At 46.8% G+C, this 18656-nt stretch overlaps 2 pseudogenes; both read left to right on the forward strand.

Moving 5' to 3' along the window:
* Positions 1 to 1397: 1397 nt before the first annotated feature.
* On the forward strand, positions 1398 to 2313 carry LOC147972757 (protein FAR1-RELATED SEQUENCE 5-like; annotated as a pseudogene).
* Positions 2314 to 2346: 33 nt separating this feature from the next.
* On the forward strand, positions 2347 to 3584 carry LOC147972758 (protein FAR1-RELATED SEQUENCE 5-like; annotated as a pseudogene).
* Positions 3585 to 18656: the final 15072 nt, after the last annotated feature.

Raw genomic sequence — 18656 nt, forward strand, 5'->3', positions numbered from 1 at the left:
ATATTCAAAATTCATAATATCAAATTAGTATGATTAGGTTCATCATGAGATGACTTTCCATACTTTTTTGTTTAATATTGTGGATGTCAATATTTTTTGCTTTGAACTTGGTCAAAGTTAGAGAAATTTGACTTTCCAAAAAAATACCCTTATATTTTGGAACTGATGAAATATTTCGTTTGGCGGGTGGGGAAGATGCTGGATGTGTTTTATGAGGTCTGCTTCGGTACACCCCCCCCCCCCCCCCCCCCGCTTAACGTATAAGGGCATTTTGGGCATACAGTTCTTAACGTATCCCACGCCGTATGCGGCGTGCCCATACAGGTAGAGCCGAGCGCACGGCTCGAGCCGATACGCCGGCTCGCATCTACCCTCTCCCAGTCGTGCGAAACAAAAAAACCACGACCTGCGTTGATCACGCGGCCCGTTCCAACGTCGCCCCGCCCCGCCGATCGCCGCCTTTCCCCACCGATCTAGCCCTGATCACGCTGCCAATTTCAACGTCTTCCCGTCCGGCCGATCGCCGCCTTTCCCCGCCGATCGCCGACCATTTTCCCCGTCTTCACCCGGGATCTGGCTGGCGCGAACGTTGTTGGAGTCGCCCGCCGTACGTGATGTCGCCTCCGTGCAGGTCGTCGCGGTGACGTGGCCTACGTGGACGCCGTCGCCGCACGCAACTCCGTGATCAACCTCTCCGGGAACGTCCTCGCCGTTCGCAGCCACGCCAGGCCAGCCGAAGTGCACGTGCACGCCATGTAAGCCGTCTAGTTTGTCAAAAAAAATTGTATTTGTAAATAATTATGTGCAATCACTTGTTAGATAAGAAGTTGTCATCTGTATGATCGTAGTACATTTAATTTGATTTAAAATTGATAGATCAATTTTTATTATAATATTGGAGTGTTGGTTGTGAGATCATTCAATGGATAAAGAAACTGCATTTACGGATCTGTTTTTGGACACGAGTGAGTGGGATGGTAGCGATACTGTTGATCGTACGAATGGTAATGATAGTAAAGATGATGATGATGGCAGCGACAATGAATCCTGGTCGTCGTACGATAATTTACCTGAGGAGGATTTTCAAAAGGAGGGGGTGCTTGTAGTGAAAACGTAAGTGTCGTGTACAATCTTTTCGTCGGATGAAGAAACATATGGTACTTACATGTGCATATGATTTTTTTATGTGCAGGAGGATATTGACGTCCAGAACGAGGAAAATCATGGTGTTGAATCTTTCGCGGATAACATAAGCCAGGTTCGGTCCAAAATTTAAGATGTCATTGAATAATAAAAACTTATTGATGACAACTTACACTTGCTTATGTGGAATATTGTAGGCTAACTTTGATGGTTGGAGTGGTGATGATGAATATGAGCATGAGGATGGAGCTAATATGGACATTGAGGAAGATGAAATCCAGCAACGTGCGCTTGAGACACAGCTGAAGGTTATGGGTATGACATTTGCATCACAATGGGAGGCCTACATGTTTTATAATAACTACGCCAAAGATCGTGGATTCAGTATTAGAAAAGATAAGGTGAAACGAGGAAAAGGACTTTCAACCACTGTTCGGTATAGGCGATACGTTTGCTCGAGGGCAGGAAAACGTCTCAGTAAATTTTTAAACCCGGAGGGCCGTACCCGCAGGCTAAGACCTGAGACTCGTTGCGAGTGTGGCGCACATTTAGTCGTGAAGTTGGACAAAGGACATGGAGTTTGGTTCGTGGCAGCTTTTATGGATGATCACAACCATTTGTTAGCGAGACCAGATGAGGTGGTATTTCTGCGGTCACATCGAGTGATGGGAGATCACCAGATAGCTGAGATCTTGGCGATGGAAGGAGCTGGGATCAGAAAGCATATCATCGTCGACAACTTCATTAGCAGGTATGGCTCGTATGATAAGTGTGGGTTTCTGAGATGAGACGTGTACAACCTATGTTGCCGAGAAAAAAATGAAGTTGATTGCGAAGGGTGATGCTAACACGGCAATCGGGATTATGAGGAGCAGAAAGGAGAAGGATCCAGACTTTTTCTTTGAGTACGTGCTCGATAAGGAGGGCCGTTTGAAGAGCATGTTCTGGTGCGATGCACAGTCGCGGCGTGACTATCAGTTGTATGGAGATGTGACTGTGTTCAACAGCACATATAAGATGAACAGATATGGTATGCCGTTTATCCCCTTTGTTGGTGTAAATAATCACCGTTGCACCACAGTTTTTGGTTGTGCCATTGTGTCCGACGAGACCGAAGTGACGTACATGTGGCTGCTCCAGACATTCCTGAGGGCCAATTGTCAGAAAAAGCCAAGGTCAATCATCACAGATGGAGACGCTACAATGATACGAGCTATTCGGTTGATTTTGGTTGATGTGTTGCACCGTCTCTGCTCATGGCACGTGGAAAAAAACATGCAGAAGCACCTTAATTACAAATCGCTAAATGAGTTCAGGGCACTCTTGTACTACTCCACCTCTCCAGCCAACTTTGAGGCGAGATGGCACGCTTTCGTCCATAAATGGAAGACTGATAAAACAGAAGAGTGGCTGAGCAGGATGTACAGGAAGAGGAGTCTGTGGGCAGCATCATATCTGTCAGATGGTTTTTTTCTGGGTATGCGTAGTAAACAGAGGAGTGAAAGCCTTAACTCTTGTCTTCACCTTCACCTGGACGGCGGTATGACTATTGTTGACCTAGTTGTGCATTATGAGAATTGCATAGTTCGACTACGTGAGAACGAGGTGCATGATGAATGTGTTTCAAGTCATTGCCACAATCAGTCACAGAATATAAGGATATTGAGAAGCATGCTGCCGAAGTATTCACTCATTCTAATTTTTATATTCTTCAACAAGATCTGAAGAAGATGGGAGAGCTTGAGATTTTTGAGACGCTAGTGGGAGTTGACTACCACACCTTCATCGTGACATGGAGAAATAACCGCAAATTTCAGTTCAGTGTGAATTATCAAGCTGAAAACTCTGAAAATACGATAGACTGCAGTTGTGGACGAATGCTTCGGAAAGGATTGCCTTGCAAACACATTCTGTATGTGTTGGTTCATCTGAAAATATCTAAAATACCTAAGTGTTGCATCCTTAAGAGGATGTTGAAAGTTGCGAGAGGTGGGCTGCCTGCACAGCGAAAGAGTGACATGTTTGGCTGGGGTTGGACAGGGGCAGAACAGCGTACTCGCTATAGTCAACTCAGTATAACAGGAGCTGAAGCTTTTCATGTTGCTTCAAATGATCCATTCGTGTTTGATGAGTTGATGCAGTGTCTGCAGAATATAATAGCGAAGAAAAAGGTCTCTGATAATGATGTTGTTGGTAGTAGAAGAAATGTGCATGAGGAGCCACGTCAGCCGGAACAACATGTTGATGTCATTGGTGATCCCGTGAAAGTTTTCACGAAGGGCGCCCCTAAACAGAGCACGACAGGGCGGGCAAAGAAAGATCCAAATGTTATAAAAAATGGAAGACCAAAATCATTTTCTGAGAAAAAACCCGGTCCTCTTTGTGGCATTTGTAAGAAAGAGGGCCATAGACGACAAACGTGCGCTGAGAATGAAAAGTAAGTTTTACATTATTTTAATTATTTTTTTGTACTGCTAGCAGTGTAAACTCAAATCATATCATTACTATCTGTCTTATTTTTTATTATTTGCCACACTATGCAAATTTCATGAGTACTATCTACAATATTTTTTTGACATCCTTCAAATGAACCCAAATTACATTAGTAATATCTACCATCATATTTATAATGTCAATACGAAATAAATTTTGTATTAAGTACTGTTTTTTATTAACGGTCGTTTCAAAATTATTAGTTATAGCAATAAACTTATTAATTTATTTTTGACATCCTTGAAATGAACTCAAATTTTTTTATAGTGTTCCACAATCATCACTAGGATGCATGCCAAGTTTTCTATATTTTTTATCGCTTTATGAATTTTTTATAATTTTTTCTGTGAAAACAGCACACAGCACACCCCAGACATGACACAACATGTTTTTGGTGTTCAAATACGTTCAATTCTTGAATTGAATGTCAGGGTGACCATACCAACTCACTTGCAAAAGTTGAGGTCATTCAGAATATGTTGAAAAATTGACCTCCTTTTTCGGAGACCGTTCGGGCAGGACCGAAGGCCCCGTCTGAAAGGAGTTTTTTCCGACAACCCTCAAATGTACCCACATTTTTTATAGTGTTCTACCATCATCATTAGGATGCATGAAAAAGTTTTGTGGCTTTTTTATCGCTTTAAGAATTTTTTTCTAATTTTTTGGTGATAACACCACATACCACACCCCAGACGTGACGCAATATGTTTTTGGTGTGCATGCATGATGAGTTCTCCAGAGACCGTTCGAGTATGAGTGAAGGCCCCATGCATGCGTTTTGCGACTGATTTTTCTCGTAACATTGAAATGCATGTTTCCGTTTATTTTTTGAAGTTGCACGACTAACATCAAATTAAACATACGTTTTTTTTCTTCAATAAGCCATTCCGAGTTCATTCATAATTCAAACTACCTTACATAACACTAAACATAACCGAGCACTGCTCTTACATAACTTAGACCGAAATTTAAATAAAAATCCTAAAACTAGACTACTCGTCGTCACTGGCGCCGGTGAGGTCGACGACCGGCGCCATACCGCCGGCCTCTCCTTCGCCATCGTCGCCCCCGTCGTCGTCGCTGAAATCCCACCAGTTGTCTTCCCGCGCCTGCTGCTCCTGCACCGCCGCTATGGCCGCCAGCCGCTCTCGTTCCACACGAGTGGCCGCCGCCTCCTCCTCTGCCGACTAGGCCAGCACCGCAAGTAGCCCCGGCGTGTCGTCGGGGTCTCCGTCTTGCGCGAGGGCGGCCTGCCCCGGCGGGATCTCGACCAGCGCTAGGTCAGGGGGCGCCTGCTGTGCCGGGGCAGTGGGGGTGGCTGGAGGTGGGCCGTGGCGGCGGCGACCCCAGGAAGTGTCGGCCTTGCCGGCAATGTCCCCGACGGTGTGGCCGGCCGCCGCGTCCCTGAACGCGCCGAGGACGATGTCAAAGTTCTTCCCGCGCCAGAACCTGCGCCGGGCCCTCCGGTTGTACCGGCCGCCAGGGAACGCGTGGAGCTGCTGCCTCGGCGGCGGCGGTCCCATGGTGGGGATGCCGTCCGCCCCGAACCGCCATGGCCGCGGCACTTTGCTACCGGCGGCACCATCACGCCGTACCGGGCCAGATCCTCCATGTCGCCGACGGTGAGGCTCAGCGGCCAAACGCCGGTCGGCCGCGCGCCCTCGTCGGAGTCGCTGGAAGACATTGCCGGCGAGGAGAGGGAGATGGGCGGGCGAGGAGAGGAAGAGAGATGGGCGGGGCGAGGGAGATGGCACGGCCTGGTCAGGACTGGCGTGGCCTTTTATAGACGGCGGGGGAGGGACGTGGGCGGGCGAGCCGTCGGTGGCGCGCGCCCCGAGGGAGAGACGGGCGACTGGCGGCACGCGCGACAGCGGTGGCGTGTGAAAGCGAGGCAGCGTCGGTGTGTGAAGGCACGGCGCGGCAGGCGAGGCATCGGTGGCGTCTGGGCGCGGCAGCGGTGGTGTGTGAAGGCGCGGGAACGGCACGCGCGGCAGTCGAAGCGTTGGTGGCGTCTGAAGGCGGGCGGGCGGTCGCCGCAGCGGCGGCAGCCGACCGGTCGCGTCAACTGCCGGCCCGAGGCGGAAGGCGCCCGGTCGCCGCACCCGCGGCAATGGAGGGCACGGACTACGACGGCAGAAGGCTGGCAGCAGGAGATCGGCCACGAGCAGTCAGCGCCGCAATTAGTGCGCAGTTAACTGCACGACCGCGCCACGACCACACGTACGCCCCCACCGACACGCCCTGCATCTGACATTGTGGGCCCATGGATGCTAACGGCTCGGCTCGGCTCGTGTCCTCACGGCTGCCAAGCGGCTCGGCTCGTGCGGCAGCCCCGTATACACAGGCGCGCGGGGGGTATCTGCGTGGATGCGGGGGGGGGGGGGGATTTTTTTACATAAGACGATCATGCCCCTGACAGCGAACGGGTATGGGCAGATCTCAGCCCTTGATGTGTTTAAGGAGGGTGTACCGAAGCAGAAGTGGTGTTTTATTTATATTTATAATGCAGTGATTTGATAGGCCTTTGGGGTTTGGTTCTGTGTCATCTGCTAACCAACGTATATTTATGTGGAGTAATTTAAGTATCGCTGGCTACATATACTATATTGGTGCTAGAGTATCACATGGTGGCGCTTTTTTCTCTAGGTGGTCGGAGGGTGCGCGGGATTTGTATGTTTTTATGGGTCGGTTGCTGCTGATTGATTTGAAAAATCATTGGCCTTATCAAAATCATAAACCAAATCCAAAATTAAATACCTTAATGAACTGAAGAGCTTCAAAATGGGAACATAGTGAACCAAAAAAATTGAATGGTAGAGCCCTTGAGAAATTGTTGACCTGGTCAAAATTGTGCTTACCCAATTCTAAATTGACGATTTCGAATAAAAATTAGGAAGCATAGTGCATAGTATAAAAGAATTTAATAAGATAACTTTGAGAAATTGTTGATCCGTTCAAAATCGAGTGTTCCTATCCCAATTGGAGACCTCAACTGAACGTGGGCTCTTTAAGATTAGAGAGCTTAGTGTTTTTTTCCTTTTTTGCAGGAAAACATCCAATTTATTCATGTTTAATCATGGCAGTACAACAAACATTAGAAGTAATAAAAAATACATCTTGATTCGTAGACCACCTAGCGACGACTACAAGCGCTGAAGCGAACCGAAGGCGCGCCGCCGTCATCGCCCCTTCCTCACTGGAGCCGCGCAGAACTCGTTGTAGTAGACAGTCTGGAAATCGTCGTGCTGAGGCCCCATAGGACCAGCGCACCAGAACAGCAACCGCCGCCTATGAAGAGTAGCGTAGATGGGATAGATCCAACCTGAAGACACATGAATATAGACGAACGACGAACAAATCCGAGCAAATCCACCAAAGAAAGATCCGTCAGAGGAACACCAACACACGCCCACCAACGATGCTAGATACACCTCCGGAACGGGGGCTAGGCAGGAAGAACCTTATTCCATTTTCAAAGAGCCGTCACCGTCTCGCCTTTCTGAGTAAGACATAAACCCTAACAAATCTCGAAAACACATCTAAAAATGGAGCCTCCCACCGGCAAAGGCCGGGATCCACCACACCCCCATGGCTCTAAGGCCGCCGAAGATGAAGCGGACCGGCAGCGGCGCCGGCGGGAGGCAGAAGAACCCTAATTTTTTTGGGAGGAGGCGGCTGCGTTGAGCTTAGTGTTATAAAGGATGAGAGGTCCATATTGATTTAAGCTCAAATTCTTACGTGAAGTGTGGTTGAATGCACAGCACCATAAGATGAAGGAAGAACTATACTATGCAGTCGACACTCACCCGAAACAACTAAACAAACTTTTTTTTAGTTATCTAGTACGTAGATGGAACTCTAGAAAACAAAAATTATGAACTATCCCAACAAAAAAAGGGAACAATTCCCGCAGAGTAACGTGTGCAGTATTCATTTTGATCAGAAGCCGTATTTAATTTGTCCTTTTATAACTTAAATATATAATAAGAAAAATAAAGTCATTCATTATAGAACATCTCTTTGTACGTCCGATTAACATTATAAATAGTGGGACTGTTGGTGGCCGATGCCACACCATTGGATGGGGAACCACTCTTCACGCGGCCGGTACAATCACAAACCCCATGGGGGCGACTTTGTAGAGGATCAACACCAAAACTGGTAGCATAAGTTGCAGCGATGCTTGGTCATCTCTCTTTTGTAGATGCTACGGCCAAATTTAGCTGGGTAGATGAAAGCAGGCGATGCTAGATTTTGTAGAAATGGGACGCGTCAGAAACGGGAATTTTAGCTTCCTGCTAACTTCATACTCCTTGTTTACCACATTGATGTACGTGTTCATACCATGCCGGAAGAGCATCACTCAAATGCAGTACTTTTTTCAGAGAAAAAGTTGCGATTTCATAGCACATTACGTCGAGTCTTCGCATAATTGGTGCTCCGGTAACTCAGGAGGCGAGCCCTCACAAGATTCAGACCCGGTGTACGAGAGCACATCATCTTATTTCCATGGCTCGATGGGCCGTACAACGAGCTGTCCAGCTCCGCCAGCTTGCTGATGCTGCCTACATACGGTCAAGTTATTTCTGAACAATGTGCAGCCCCATGCTTTGGGGCATCCCTACTGCCATTCTAGCAGCATACAGCTCAGCCCAGAACTGGGTCTGCAACCTGATCGAAACTGAAACATTTTTGCCGCAACGAACCTCACCTCCCCACCTGAGAAAAGGGAATAGCCCGTGAACCACAGTGAGGGGTGGTAATTTTCTCGACGCACATTTTCCCGTTCCTCGGCTAGATGATGAACCTACTTGGCCTACTGTAGTACATGTAGTTTGACATGCACTGGACAAAAAAACTAATAACCAGAAAATGTGTGCATCAACCGGTGTAGAGGCCGAAAAAATGTGTATAAACGCCCTCCATTAATGAAGAAACAATGTGATGAGGCTGATCAACTTCCAAGGCTGAAAGTAATTCTCTACACCAACTATTTAGCAGGTGATAACATACAACACACAAATATATGTATATATGCAGCATAGTGCACGTTATTTATGTAGCACCATGATTTCTATATACTAATATTTGATACTCGTAAATCATTTGCAACAAACATCTAACATTTTTTAGTAGTCCAGTTGGCAGTCGATATAAAACAAGAGAAGTCATATGAACTTGGCCGGCGAAACAAGTGCATTTCCTGAGCGGAATATGGTCTTGAATTCATTCTTACTGGAAGCCCTACTCGTGTTTACTAACTTAAAATTTGAAGGAAATAACTACAATCTTCATTCAATACCAACTATTTAGACATGATTTGGATAACAATATAAATTCTGGAACAATACTGGATGGTTGATGCCACACTGCCAAAGCGTGAACCCCTCTTTGAACCTATGCTCCTACTAATACAACCACATGAGGTGTTCATAGCTGATCTACACAAAAAGTTGTTGTTTAAATCAAATTGGAGCTTGCCCATGATTTGTGTAGCTGCTACGGTCTGATGATGCAGAAGCAAGGTTGACTCTACCTTGTTGGCTCTATGCTATATTTACTAGAAGTGGGGTGCACTAATCTACTGATTAAGGGTTTGTCTATATAATAACTCACTCAACACGCTGAGTAGTGGTTCAGGTAGAGTTGTCATCGATACTACGACCCAAGTTCTCAGGTGAAGTAGAGCTGGATGCACTCGTGAGGATGATGAAGGAATAAATTGTACTATGCAGTCCATGCTCACGCAAAAAAAGGGCTAAACAAACAATTTTTAATGGTCTAGTACATACCACTGACGAAAAAAAGAGCAATCCCTTCCTGAGAGTGATTTTTTTTTTGCGGGAAAGGGAATTTCATTCATCATGCGTGTTCCATTTGAGCGAGAGTATGACTAGCTAAATTTACATAACACTTGAACTTAACAATATGAATCCTCTTTTCTTGAGATAACAGCGACCTGATCTCCATAGCTCTGTGCCTGTGAGCTGAATAATCTTGTTCGGATGCCGAAATCAGTTGCTTGGCTTCAGCACAGTTAGTCTCCACTCTCCACCACAAGGTTCAGTTCAGGAACAGGTCTCGGAAAGGGTCCACTCTTGGCCACCTGTTGAAGTAATGTGCCACATGGAGTCAGGGCGGCGGGTCTCTATCAGTAAAGTTCCATGGGCATAGAACTGCGCAAACCATCTTTTAGCGCGATATGGCCGTGTGCAGGGACGACTGTTTGGTTAGGATCAGGTTTCAGAAGAATTTTTTTCATCTCATCTTTCGGGATCATAATGTTACTCATATCTAAATAATGCAATCTCTTTTATTCCACAAAAAAGTGCTAACGCATGGTTCAACGCTTTGTTTTTTACTAGTTGCAGCGAATAGGGTGGCATCCGTTTTGCCTCATGCATGGTCCACGCCAAGTTGGTAGCATCATCCTCTATGGTAATTTTGGTCTTCTTAAACAATTATGGGCTCAGTGGCCATGATCCAATTTCTATATGCTACCGAGTAAGTGTTTGTAGAGTGTCTTCAGGTTTGGCGTCTTCAGAAACTAAGACCTTCAGAGCATGGCAGAGGTGACTCCATCAGTGAGTGAATATGAACACAGAAAGGATCTATACCCTGCCTAATAAATCTTTGGAAACTATTCTCTATTTTTCGACTGCTTTTAGAATCAGCCGCCACATCTATTTAATTCCAACCTAGGTGGTAAAAACGTAACTATTCCTAGATTCAAAATGCACCATAGGATATACATGCACATATTGAGAACCAAAGCAGAGTGTTTCCAGATGAAACTAACTTTCCAACTGAAACAATGGAAAATTATAGAATTCTGCATAGATTTTTGTGGAAAAACAATTGTTATGGAGGAAACATATGTATAACATCATGGAGATAGACTAGATATACTCATGTTTTTATCTGAGAGCTCACACTAACAAACAAACTCTAAACATTAGCATGGCCCATTTGTTTTGTTTTCTTTATTTTGAGTATGTTTGTGTTGTTTCCCCGACAGACTTGTTTTCCCCGTCTTGCAGCAACTTAGTACTATTCCCGGAGGCCTAGAACTAGTTGTTAGCATTTGATTTTATCATACTCACCTTTCGAGTTCCCAGTGCATCCCACTTTTGCAGTTAACACTCACCATGCTTTTGAGTCAAACTTGCAATTTTTGGGTTTCACCCAAAAGCGTGTGCATCCCACTTCTACTACAGCAACCATGCCACTCAATTAGCATCCTCCTCGAGCACAGCTAAGCTAAAACCTCAATTGTGTATCTAACTATAACAATTATCGGTGTTGATATGCCGCAGGGAGGATATTGGTTTTTATGTAACGGAAACACAAAGAGTGTTTTAGGATTCGGTGGTGCGGCAGCACTCACATATCTATTGTCGCGGTATATATGGTCTGACTATGCACTATTGTCGAAATATACATGCAATGGGCGCCAAGTTATTTCCTTCATCTTCCTTAAGTTGGAAAAACACAAGAAAATAAATTTCACATGACTCTTCTTATATTGCAGACACTACCGGACTCGCGGTCTATGCCTACGGCCAAGGGCCGTCGGCATAGGTCCTTTGCCGTCGGCATAGATCTATGCCTACGGCTGCCGTCGGCATAGATCTATGCCTACGGCTGCCGTCGGCATAGACCCGTCAGCGTAGATATCGTCAGCGTAGTCTTGTCAGACCGTCGGCGTAGTATAGCCGTCGGCATAGGGACCTATGCCGACGGCCGGGGTCAGCCGTCGGCATAGTTTAGCCGTCGGCAGTGTTTTTCCGTCTGACGGCAACGGACGGCGCCATCAAAAGCGTGACAAGTCATGGGACGCCATGTGGCAGAGGTATGCCGACGGCTTGGCCGTCGGCATAGGTAGAAATCTAAGAACATGGAATTATGCAGAAATATGACACTTCGTCATCTAAACATACTCAAGTTCATCATCATCATCTAAACATAGTCAAGTTCATCATCATCATCTAAAGATCATCACCGGCAGAAGTTTATGAACATAAAATTAGTGCAAGACATGGAACATCATAAAAGTAGCAACATGAAAGGCATGGCAAGACGGCCACATGCACGGAATCATCATCGACATCAAGCAAGACCACCTCCGCCAAAACCACCACCACCAAGACCACCTCCGCCAAAACCGCCACCGCGACCACCATCACTCTGCCAGATCGGAGTGACTGGGGTCGACGGAGCAGTAGTCGAGCCACCGGTCCCCTACATGTTTCAGAAAAGATTCTAACGGTAAATATGATATGATAGTGTTTAATGAACGAGAACTAGTTTGCCAGTAGTTAAGCAAATGTACTAACCGGACCATCACTGCCTAGTGCCACCCATTCATCGAACGTGGGCACGTGTGGGGGTTCTCCCGCAGGTGGTGGTGGGGGTCCCATTTGTGGTGGATCCGTGCGGTTACTCCAAGACGCCAACATAGTCTGGATGTTAGTTAAACAAGTAAACTAGAAGGTCAGAAGGAATGAAAGTGCAAAAATTTAGCTTGGTTTTAAGAGGGCAAAACTAACCGCCATCATCTGACGGTTGTAATCATCATTTGCCTTCACTCGTTGCAAGTACTCTCGCACCTCGAGATTCCTATGCTCGACAAAGGCCTTATATGCCTACATAATTTAGGTTGTTTCTAAGTGAGCAATGCTGAAAATGAACTGAGAATGCTAGAGAGAAAAAGATAAAGGGGAAGTACTTACAGCATGCTGGCGGGCTAAGGGAGTCTATGAACGCCCCGTACTCTCTAAGTGGCTCGGGTTGGTAGACCGAAGCCGTGTGTACGATATCGAAGGAGTTATCAAGCCATCGAAACACAGATACCGGCCATGTGACTTCCCCTGGATGGCCACCACCGCCGTGTCGTTGATCTGAGACTGGGCGACCTCAGGAACAGGAACATCCGGATGCAACTTCTGATAGTGCTAAGTGTAAGACTCCAGGTGCTCCTCGGTCTTGCCGTAGTACTGGCTCTCGCCCTCCTTGGGATGACTCCGCTCGCGGGCTAGCTTCCACGACTCAATGTCTGAGAGCGGCCTCTACAACTTGTCCTCCTACAATGTCAAACAGAAGTTAGCCATACATAAGAACATGACGGTAAAGAAGAACAAAAATGCATCATGCATATAGATATACCTTCATGGCCTTGAAGCCCCAGTGGTTCCTGTTTCCTTGGCCGTGTGTCCCGTCTTTTCCACGGTTAGCCCAGGCCTTGATGCTCTTGGCAGCAAACTCTGCATCGTCGCCGAGCCACCTATCCACCAAACTCGCCCATCCGTCATGCCTTCCATAGCACCAACGAGGAACAACCTATGCAAATTTTGGAAGCATGACATGTGAGCACGAAACATATAGTTGAATGCTTGAAACAATGATAAGTTAGTAATAGTTACCATCATGAACTGCTCCCTGTTCAAGGTAAGTCGTTGCCTCTGCCCTTGAGTTTTGGTCATCTTTTGTTGCAGGTAGATGTGGTAGTACTGCGAGACGGCAACCCAGCGCACCTCGTACTGCAACTGACGAGCTTTATTCTTTGCAGCCGCAAGCAAGACCACGTCGGCTCTGGCCTTGTGCTCGTCAAGAACTCTATAGAGTTGCTGCAATCATGCATAAACCAGAAGCAAACAAGGCATGAGTTGAGTGATTCAATGATAAACTATGAACAAAACTGAAGACAAGTGATTCGGAAGAGAACTTACCCAAAATTTGGTGATCACGGCCTTAGCGGCCGTCCCATACTCCGCGTTGCTGCAAGCCTCGTAGTGGGCCCAGCTCGTGGCCAAACCCGCAGCTGCGGGTCCCTGTCTGGCCGCGGGCAGAATAGGCCAGGCCAAAACTCCTTCAACAGGACGGTGATAAGGCCGTTCGGTTTACGGCCCTTTCCGCGAAGGATCCAGTTTCTGCAAAAGAATCAAATGATTGCCATGTGTACAATAAGAAAATGTTGTCATGTGTTGAAAATATGATTGAGAGGCACTTACTCTGTCCCCACAGGTTCAATGAGCCACTTGTGCTCCTCGATAGAAGGTGGTGTAGGTAGTCCGGCATTACCACGCAGCCACCCCTGCGGAGCACCCGGTGGCAAGTCACCCCACAACTCGGGATCAACATCCCCTCCACCCTCCTCGCCCTCCTCCTCACCCTCCTCCTCGGCCTCCTCCTCCTCGCCCTCCTCCTCCTCACCCTCCTCCTCCTCGCCATCAGGAACATACTCCTCCTCCTCAGACTCGGAAGGTGCCTCTGTATAGGAGGGCATCGAAGAAGACCCTCCTATTTCGGACACGTCCCGGAGTTTTTTGCCCCGGCTGCCTCTCCCCCCACCTCCTCCTCCTCTAGGGGCTCTCCCCCCACTGCCTCCTCCTCTAGGGTCTCCTCCCCCGACCCCTCCACCTCCCTGTGAGGTGTCATCCTCGCGTAGCCGGGAGGGAACCTTGTGGGCTCGTCCACTCCGAGTAAGTCCTTTGAATTTACTGAGGAAACTGGCGCCGCTGGACTTGCCCATGATTAGCAAACCTGCATTGAGAAGAGAATAAACAATTAGTAAGGATATCAATTAAACAAGCATACAGGAAAAACATTAATACCAGAAGAGCACATTAAGCATACTATTGTAATGATCATTAAAAGAACTTACATTTTCTAGAACCCATATGAATCATCACTATTGTAATCTATTTGTGGACCGGTCTCATCATCACTATCACGCATATCTTCTTCGTTGTCTGACGGAGGTGGAGGCTCTTCCTCATCGTCAGCGTCTTCATTTAACTTTTCAAGCATAATTATGTCTCTTTGATTCACAACTGCCTCACCATCAATCTGTGCGTCGTCGTCGTTTGGGCCCAGGTCAACATAACCCAAGTCATCATCCTCGTTGTTTCGGACCACGTCATCATGTTCCTCTTGATAGAACACTCCCTCGTATGTCATGGGGTTTATGTTGTAGTAATCATCATCGTTCGGGTCCGGTAGCTTACCATGCGGCGACACCTTGAACACAACTTCCCAACCCTTTAGGTACTCTTTCTGGCATGGGTAAGGCAGATAATATACTTGTGTGGCCTGGGTAGCGGCGATAAAGAGATCAGCTCTGGCATAGACGGTTGATGGTTTAACTTCAACTAAACCAACAGAAGGCGTATGTCTCAGACCCTTTTTGGGGTCGAACCATCGGCATTTGAACACAGTGAGACTTAGGTGTTCGCGGCCATGTTTGAATGTAAGCTCGTATATTTTTCCTACCCTTCCGTAGTAATCTACTTTATTATCTCCTTTAGTGAAGACTCCGGTATTTATGGTTTTGGGATCAGGCCGACTATTCTGGTGCTCCTCTATATGGAAGCGATACCCATTCACATCATACTTTTGGCATGTCATGACGACAGGGTCAAAACCCATGGAAACCCATCTCAATTCTTCATCCATTGTTTCGGTCGGATCATTTCCCTACAAGTTTAATTGAAATTATAGGGTGCATGAGTTTAATTGAAATAGGTAATAGGGAAGTGTGAAAATTACTTTCTCCATGAACCACGCAACGAAATTTTTCCTTCCATCAGCACCCCTTCGGAGAAGAGCAAGTGCCTCCGCTTCAGTAGGAGGCAGCATTCCCGTCCATTCTTCTTCAATGAATCGACTACAATAAGAAAAGCGGTATAAGAATTAGGCAAAGTGAACATAACGAATTGACTAAAAGAATGGTGCAAAGGTATTACCTCATCCACTCATCCTCAACTTCCTTGATGTTGTGCAAGATATAGAACATGACATCCTCCCACTCATCTCGTGGCATGAGATAAGGTTTCGAGCATCCAGCCCTACCACCTTGCCCGATGAATAGAGGCAACTTGGGTTTATACTTGGGTTCTTATGTATTGTATCGAGACACCTTATTATGCAACGTGGGAACATGGTCCGGATAGTAGGCTGTCCTGAGGTCTGGCACCTCCTCTAGGATAACTGCCTCAGCTATGGAAGCTTCAATCTTAGATTTCTTTCCACATTTCTGTCTCAGATGCTTATTCTATCTCTCAGGGCCGTACTGCCAACGATTCTGCACAGGGCCCCCCAACAATACCTCATTCGGGAGGTGCAAAATGAGATGTGCCATCGGAGTAAAGAAGCCTGGCGGGAAGATCTTCTCTAGCTTGCATATCAACTCCGGCGCCTTCTTATGCATTTCTTTTATCTTCTCAGGACATACTTCTGTAGCACAAAGCGTGCGGAAGAAATGGCTTAACTCCGCAAGCACACGCCAGACACGCTCGGGAACATAGCCCCGAACCATCACCGGCATAATCCGCTCAATCCATACATGATAGTCATGACTCTTGAGCCCGGTCACTCTGCCCGTTGAAAGATTGACCCCCTTACTTATATTCGACGCATAACCATCAGTGAACTTCACGATGTGTTTCAGCTACTTGAATGCCTCCATCTTATGATCCTTTTTAAGTACGAAGTCAGCATCTGGCTTGAACCAAGATTTTCGACTGCCTGTGGGAGGCTGCATGTGTAGACGTGGTCTATCACAAATATTTTGTTGATCAACTCTAGCATTAACATTATCCGTTGTCTTATCAGGAATGTTGAGGATCGTGTGAAAAAGGGACTCTGCGACATTCTTTTCGGTGTGCATCACGTCTATGTTGTATGGAAGTTTGAGGTCCTTAAAATAGGGAAGCTGCGTGAAGGGGGTAATGTGAGTCCAGTTGTGCGTCTCATCATATCCTTCAAAAAAATCCCTTTACCTTTTCCTTTGCCCTCGCCCTCGGCTTCGCCTGTGGCTTTGCCTTTGCCTTTGCCTTTGCCTTTCCCTTCACCGGCAGGCTTAAGAGCTTTCAGCTGAGCAAGCACATCCGCACCAGAAAACATTGGAATCTCGTTTACTTCATGGACAACTTTGCCTTTTGTGAAGTTCTTCTTGTCTTCCCTATCAGGATGGTCTGGAGGGAGGAACTGTCGATGCAGGTCAAATGCAACATACTTTCCACCCTTCTTCAGCCAAATGAAAATCAAGGCCTGCATGCACACTGGGCAAGGCATCTTTCCACTTGTACATCATCCGCAGAACAGGGCATAACCGGGAAAGTCATGCATGCAATATTGTAGCCAAACTTTCATCAAGAAATTTTTCTGCAGATGTCGGTCGTATGTCAACCTCGGGAAGTACCAAGAATGGTGCAAATCATCCACCAACAGCTGCATAAAAATACTCAAATTCTTCCCCGGATATTCAGGCCTCGGAATTATAAGCGACAGGAACATGGTCTTGCGTTGCATTATGGCGCCGGGAGGGAGATTGAGCGGAATAACAAATACGGCTCCTCCGGTTCATTCGATGAATGTGACGGAGGTGTCGGCTGTGCAGCAAAGACATCATCTAGCATGTCTCTAACCCCATCGTCCTCATAACCAGCCACGCGTTGTCGTATCACATCCTCTCTACCACGGTCCCGCTGGGCAAAGTTTATCAGCATATTAAAGTTGGGCATAAATCCATGCGTGCGAAGGTGCTTAGTCATCTCACTCTTATCTCTGCGGATACGTCTCTTACATCTGGCACACGGGCATTCTGGCACCATCCTCATTGGACTATGGAATATCTCTTTCAAAAACACATCAGTTTTCTCGACCCACTCTGTTGTTACTTGATTCCGACGAAAAAACCCACTATACATCCACTGATTATCTGCCATCTCTGCTTTATTGGAAGCCACACAACAAAATTAAGGATTCATTTAAATTACTCACATCAATATTTTATTTTTTACAAGGTTGATGAGAAACGACATTTAATCCACCTACATCTCTAATAGGTAAAGATGGGTCCTAATCCCACCCGAGAATGTGTAGATTGAGTACGTTGTCCATGCTCTACCCCATTCCGAGACAAAATTTCGGCAGCACCTCCCCGCTGTTCTCCAAATACACGTCTCGGCAAAATGCCGAGAGAATGTGCATCCGGAGAACAACAGGGAGGCGCCGCCGAAATCCTGTCTCGGAACGGGGTAGAGCATGAACAACGTACCCAATCTACACATCCTCGGGCTGTCCGTGGAAAGCGCTGGACAATCCGAAAGAGCTGCGGTGATAAATATGCAATTGAATGCATATTTATCGATGCAACCCTTTTGGACGGGAGACCTAGGTTCCATGACTTGATGTGAAAATTTAATCTAGTTAAAAGAGGCTAGGAGGTGAAGGTGGAGTCGTAGCTCACCCTCCGCTATAGAGGAAGTAGTCGAGCAATGGCAGGATCACGGACCAAACCCAGACGACGAAGGCTCCAGGGAGATGAATACCACAAAGCCTGTAAATTTTACCGAGTCAAAAAATTTGACGGCACCACATCACATAAAGCATTGACACTTCAAACTATGAAAAAAAATCATATTGCTAATGACATCTAGTCAAGGTTTTAGATCATCATGATACTTCAAATCCTAATTTTCATCAAGTGTCAAATTTTGTTCTTCAATTTTTTTAGCAAGATCATCATGATAAAATAACTACTCATCAGATACCAATTTTTTCAACATCACAAAATGAAACTATAGCTATTTGACAACATCTCAAATATACCAATTTCGTTCTTCAAATTTGAAAACATTTTACAACATCACTAAGTTGACCAAAGCTATAACTAACCAATATACATTAATCCATCCATTCATCCATACAACATGCATATATCACATAACAAGCAGTAAAAAATGAAAAAAAATGCTCACCGGGGCGGCCGCGGACGGTGAGGCAGGGGCGGCAGGGGACGGGAGGCAGGGGCGGCCGGGGTAGCGGCGAGCAGGGGGCGGCGGTGGAGGGCCGAGGCAGGGCGGCCGAGGACGGGCCGGGAGGGCAGGGGCAGCCGGACGGGAGGGTCGGGCGTGCGGGCCGGTAGGAGCCGCGGCCGGCGCGCGGTCGGGGGGAGGCCGGGGCGGTGTTGGGGTCGGGGGAGGCCGGGGTGGCGCAGCGCGGTCGGGGGAGGCCGG

The sequence above is a fragment of the Triticum urartu genome, chromosome 5A (genome assembly GCF_056163025.1).
Source record: "Triticum urartu cultivar PI428250 chromosome 5A, HENAU_Tu73, whole genome shotgun sequence".
Lineage (NCBI taxonomy): Eukaryota > Viridiplantae > Streptophyta > Magnoliopsida > Poales > Poaceae > Triticum > Triticum urartu.